The sequence below is a fragment of the Lampris incognitus genome, chromosome 20, assembly GCF_029633865.1.
Source record: "Lampris incognitus isolate fLamInc1 chromosome 20, fLamInc1.hap2, whole genome shotgun sequence".
NCBI classification, from domain to species: domain Eukaryota; kingdom Metazoa; phylum Chordata; class Actinopteri; order Lampriformes; family Lampridae; genus Lampris; species Lampris incognitus.
In genome coordinates, this window is record NC_079230.1 from 20,384,683 (window position 1) to 20,390,567 (window position 5,885).

General features: G+C 42.8%; 1 pseudogene; it reads right to left on the reverse strand.

Annotated features, from left to right (window-relative positions):
- Nucleotides 1–1,336: 1,336 nt before the first annotated feature.
- Nucleotides 1,337–1,438, reverse strand: LOC130131175 (U2 spliceosomal RNA; annotated as a pseudogene).
- Nucleotides 1,439–5,885: the final 4,447 nt, after the last annotated feature.

The following is a 5,885-nucleotide window of genomic DNA, read 5'->3' on the forward strand; positions in this document are numbered from 1 at the left end:
AGCGGCACCTTACCACTTGATGTCGTTTCGAGGCCGTCGCTCAAATTCCGGGTCATTCTAGGGTAAATGAGTTTGATTGAGGGTTGGCAAGCCAACATTTAAAAAAAAAAAAAATGCTCACCTGTCAAATGGAAAACCGGTCATTTCACAGACGCAGCATGCCAATAACTACAGGTTGCTTTTAGATTTGCATACTGGCAATAATTAAAGTAATTTATGAGAAGACATTTTGTTTTAAATGCTAGCCCGCCTTCTCTCTTGACATGTTCATTTCTTAATAAAAGGGCTGTACTTTGAGTCCGTAATTGGTAGGGGATGCAATTTTATGCAAAGAAAAAAGGCAGCTTTTCATGGATTAACATTTACGTCGCTTTGTTTGTGAAATATTTGTGGCCCTTTAATGTGTCTCTCTGGAGTGTAATGTCTACATTTGTATTGCGCCAATGTGAACAGTTCAAAATGGCTTGCGGCGAGTGAAAAGAAAAAAAAATTGCTGGTAGCATTCTTTTGCCCGGGACAGTTTAATAGAGTCCTATTGATAAAAAAAAACAAACAAAAAAACCCAAAACAAGTGGACAGACAGGTTCAAACAAATAATCATGATATGGACTTTCATGTAAGAGGTGCCACATGATTCTCTGCCTCTGCAGCATTAATCAATAAAATTTCAACAGCAAGACAAAAAAACATGACTTGCACAGTTCTGGATTGCACCACAATGTAGGCAAAAAGAAATGGTGTGTTGAAGGAGGATAAAAATCAACAAAAGAAGATAGCCCGTGGATATTGCAAGTGAATGAAACAGTGATTTGTTGCATTGCACGTTATGGCTGACTGCAGCAGGTGTGATAAGGCTGATTTCAGAGGCTTAACATTGTTGTCGGGCTAATTGTCTCTGAGTCTATTAAACCAGTAAAACTGACTTTTAGACGTGAGAATAATATTTTCCCCCCCACTCTGAAATAATTTGTCTGAACCTGTGATATCTGTAACAGCGGTAGGCGACAGTAAATATGGACTCTACGTATGTGGGTTTATTCTAAGGCTGTAAAAATGTTTGTATTTCTTATTCATTGAAATTAGACAAAAACAGGCGCAGCAAGAGGCACTAAATTTCGAGTTAGAATAAATTACTGATTTAATCTCTGCAAGCTCTCAGAAGAGGGTACTTTAAAGCATGCCTGAACACTAAGCTTTGTGTTTTGAACCATTTCTGACTCGAGAAAAGTCTGACAAGGATTCCTTAACCGGGGAATTTCGCATGTGCATTGGGAAATTTGTCATATTCAGTCGATGTAAACAGTCACAGTGCTTCCGTGCAACGCATTTTTTTGATATAGCTTGGCAAAACTTTTAGATATTAATGCACCTCATGAGAACAGTTGACTGATAAGAACAGATACTACACTTGATCTTGGCCAAAAGGCCGAGAAGCGAGATGCTAAGATTTTCATTGGGAGCGATGAGGAAGGATAGGATTAGGAATGAGTATATTAGAGGGACCGCTCAAGTTGGACGGTTTGGACACAAAGCAAGAGAGGCAAGATTGAGATGGTTTGGACATGTGTGGAGGAGAGATGCTGGGTATATTGGGAGAAGGATGCTGAATATGGAGCTGCCAGGGAAGAGGAAAAGAGGAAGGCCAAAGAGGAGGTTTATGGATGTGGTGAGGGAAGACATGCAGGTGACTGGTGTGACAGAGGAAGATGCAGAGGACAGGAAGAAATGGAAATGGATGATCCGCTGTGGCGACACCTAACGGTAGCAGCCGAAAGTAGTAGTAGATGAGAACAGTTTACAACTATCCCCCCCCCTTTTTTTTTCCTCGCCAATTATACTTGGCCAATTACCTCACTCTCTTCCAAGCCGTCCCGGTCGCTGCTCCACCCCCTCTGCCGATCCAGGGAGGGCTGCAGACTACCATTTAGGGCGGGTCATACTCGGGTGCCAATATGAATTTGAAGGAAATCCTAACATGTGGGATGTCTAAATTATGTGTTTATTTATGGGTAATCCAAATATGAGTTTATTTTTTTAGTTTTTTTGGATAGGATAATTCTAACCGTCATCATTTTGTATTTCTAGAATGCCAATTTTACCCTTTCGAACCCCTTTATAAGACAGTGAAATATATAAGGGAAATCTTCAATTAAGGGAGTTTTTCTGTCCCCAGGGTAGATTTTCAAGAGAAAAAAAAACTTTTTTTGTTGAAAAAACAATTATTGTATTTGTTAGAGTTAGGTTGTGTTAGCTATGGCAAAAAGATTTATGTCTCAATGATGACATTTTAATACTTCTTCTGTATGTTGAAAATTTAAATGTGCCAGAATTCCACTGTTTCGGCCTTGTCCCCAACCCAGACTTTTTAACTTCCCCTCTATAATAAAGCAATAAAAATGGTTAAATTCATTAAAGTCATACTTTGCATTTTCTCATAATAATTTAAAAAGACATATTTCAAACTCCTATGGTTTATATATCTGCAATTTGCACATTTTTTTTACCATTAACTATCGCTGTCCCTCGTACATCTGTCATTACCATCACACCCAACATTTTAGAGAGCATTAACATTTTTTTCGAACGACAACAATGTGGTTGCCATGGAAATGAGAAGTGCCAGAGGTGCATGACCAGTCATGGCAGAAGCATGACTTCGTCATGTCCACAAATGTCAGTAATTTTGAAGATTTATATGTCCTGATCTGAGAGTACTATGTTTATTAGGCGTCATTACCAGACGAGTTACTAATTGAGTATTTTAGTCCAGAAATAAGAAATTTCACTTTATTCATGTATATTCATTGTACATTGTATGCTAGCTAACAAGTTAGGTTAGCAAGTTTTAGACTTAGCCAACTTTTTCTCCAATAAATGAAAATTGTCATAACCATAACGTGTCATTACCATCACATTTTGCTGTTACAACTTTGAAAAAAGCATCATAATATAAAACTTATTTTGTGGTACGATCAAAGCTACGCTATTTGTTCCAGACCACTTAATAGAGCTTCTGAAAAAGAAAAAAAAGCAGATTTTAAAGAAATTTATATTTTATTTTTTCTAAATTTCAAAATTCAAAAGTGCCCCAAATTGAAGAATCACAGACAAATGAAATGTACGTATACATATATTAACAGGTTAACTGCATGTATATCACTTGATATGATTACAAAGCTCAATTTCCTCATTTCTTGACCTTTGTCAGGTTGCACGAGTCCTGCTTTGAGTCATTTTTGGACATCAGCCTCCTGCTGGTCTCCTGAGCCCTAATCCCTCCATCCCTATTTTCCTGAGAGAAGTACTTAGCAGAAGCCTCAGTCACCATTCAAACAACCCTCTCAATGCCCTGTGTGTGGCAAGGCCAGTTGAGCTCTCCTATGGGGGTGTTGATGAAGTTCTTCACCTCCGAGGTGCTTAGGAAGCAGGTGAGAGGTGGCTCTGACATATACCTTCTGACCAGCTGATCAAGTCACCAATGCTGGAAGCATCACAATTGATGTCAGGTGTCCTTCTGGCCCTGACAGAGGAGTCCCCCAGCTGAGTGTCTGGGTCCCCCTCTCCCCTGATGGCCAGGATTTTCTCTACCACCTCACTCCTCTCCTTCTGATCCTCAGAGCACAGCACTGTTTGGAGGATGGCTTCAGTGTGAGCATACCAAGCATATCTTCTCACAGTCGGCATCACAAGGTCCAGCACACATGCCTCCTCCGGTACATGTGGAGTCGCCAGCCACTTTTTTCACCTAACAGTGAGGAGTTTTGCCAGGGGGACGTAGTGCACGGGAGGATCACGCTATTCCCTCCAGTCCCCCCTGCCCACCAAACAGGTGCCTCGATCAACCAGAGGAGGCGCTAGTGCAACAACCAGGACACATACCCACATCCGGCTTCCCACCCGCAGGCACGGCCAATTGTATTTGTAGGGACGCCTGAGCAAGCTGGAGGTAACATGGGGATTCGAACCAGCAATCCCTGTGTTGGTAGGCAACGGAATAGACCGCCATGCTACCCGGACGTCGACAACTATTTCTTCTGGGACGTATCCAGCATCACTTGACTCCTGTTGTTGGTAGTCAGATGTGGGACACATCTTTAGGGTGACATGCCGGCTCAGCCACAGAAATGCTATGTCCTTGACTCTGGTGGTATTTTACACATCTTTTTGGTAGATTCTTATTTGAGCATTGTATTACCATTCTACACTGAGAAACACTTCAGCGTTGGTGTCAAAGCGCCACCATTTTTGTCAGCGAGGAGATTGGTGATGTGATTTAGTACACACACTCATTAAAAGGAAGATTTCTAATGGCATTTATTTGCTTTTAAAGTGCAATTCATCACTCAGGTGCCCAGGTAATGTGTACCGACGACACGGTGAGTTATGGCTTATTAAATTAAACTCCTTTAGAAGTGCTTTTCCGAATGGAAATGACCTCACCCGGCACCCTCACACTTACCATCTCCTGCTGCAGATTATGTGCACATGTGGGGATGCAAAGACTAACACACACACACACACACACACACACACACACACACACACACACACGTAGCCACACTTCACATCTTTTTCTTTTTTTTGTTGGGGGGGGCTGGTATGAGCTGGGAGTAGATATTTCCCTAATGGAAAAGCTCATTGAGAAAAAATAACTGTAAAGCCATGCCAGCCCTCTGTCAAACTATTTCACAGTGTCAGCACAAACGCGCCAGTTTCACTTCACTCTGCAATGAAATTTATTGCCATTGATGACTGATTGCGTTGCTCTCCCTCACAGTACTCTCAGCCTTTTGAAAGTATCCCGGCAGCACATTAATTTCTCCCGAGTCATCCTTTCAAGTGCAATGACTTGCCAGAGAAATGAATACCGAGATGATGAGGGAGCCTAGTTTTACTAGATCTTATCGGAGATGGCAATAAACGTCCCTAAATTATAATTCAAGCATTTAAAAATAACCGTGGTTTGCACAGACGGCAGTGTGTGTGCGCACACATGCATGAGTGTGCGTGTGTGCGTGCATGCGCATTTACGCGGGAAGGGGGGGCTGCAGCCCCCCTAGTGGTGGATGCAGCCCCCACCCCCACCAATAGTGGCAGGTGGCTGTGTAACATCTTACACCGAACAGTATGCTTAACTTTTCCTAACGTACAAATGTAAAAAAAAACAAAAAAAACACCCTTATTTTAACAGTGGGCTAGGGCTGTGTGGAATGTACGCCCCCCCCCCCTTCTCCCCAATTGTACCTGATTCGAACCGGCGATCCCCGTGTTGGTAGGCAACAGAATAGACCACTACGCTACCCGGACGCCCCCTGGAATGTACATTTTTAATAATAAAGTGAGTAAACACTCCATTCCAAATCCGCTACACACGCGCCTTACAGACAAAACAATGACATCATACAGTAGCGACCAGGGGAGGAGGTGGCTCTGACTGTCGGCGGTTCTGTGCTGGGGGAGCGCAATGGCTGATGGGACTGTTAATGTTAGATTTAAAATCGTGTTTTAATGATGTGGTGTTCATGTTGTGGTTATTCTTATGTTGTTTTGGGGGTTCGATTCAAGACTAAGTAGGAGACCGTTTACTGACTGACTGAAGGAGCGTGACTGGGACTGATGTCGCCACTTGGGACATGGGGGAGGAGGAGGGGGGACTCGTTAAGTTGTCAGTTCTGGTCCGTTCTAGCCGGTGTGAATAGAACAGCACTCCCGGGGTCGTGCGGTGTATGGGGCACGGGAGTTGCGATTAAAAAGAGATCTCTGCCTCTCGACTCGTTCTTCCACGGCGGCTCGCCGCAATACTTTTTGTTTTAGTTGGCAGCCCCCCTACTTAAAATATCTTCCTGTGTGTGTGTGTGTGTGTTTGTAGATGTGAGTTTGTCTTC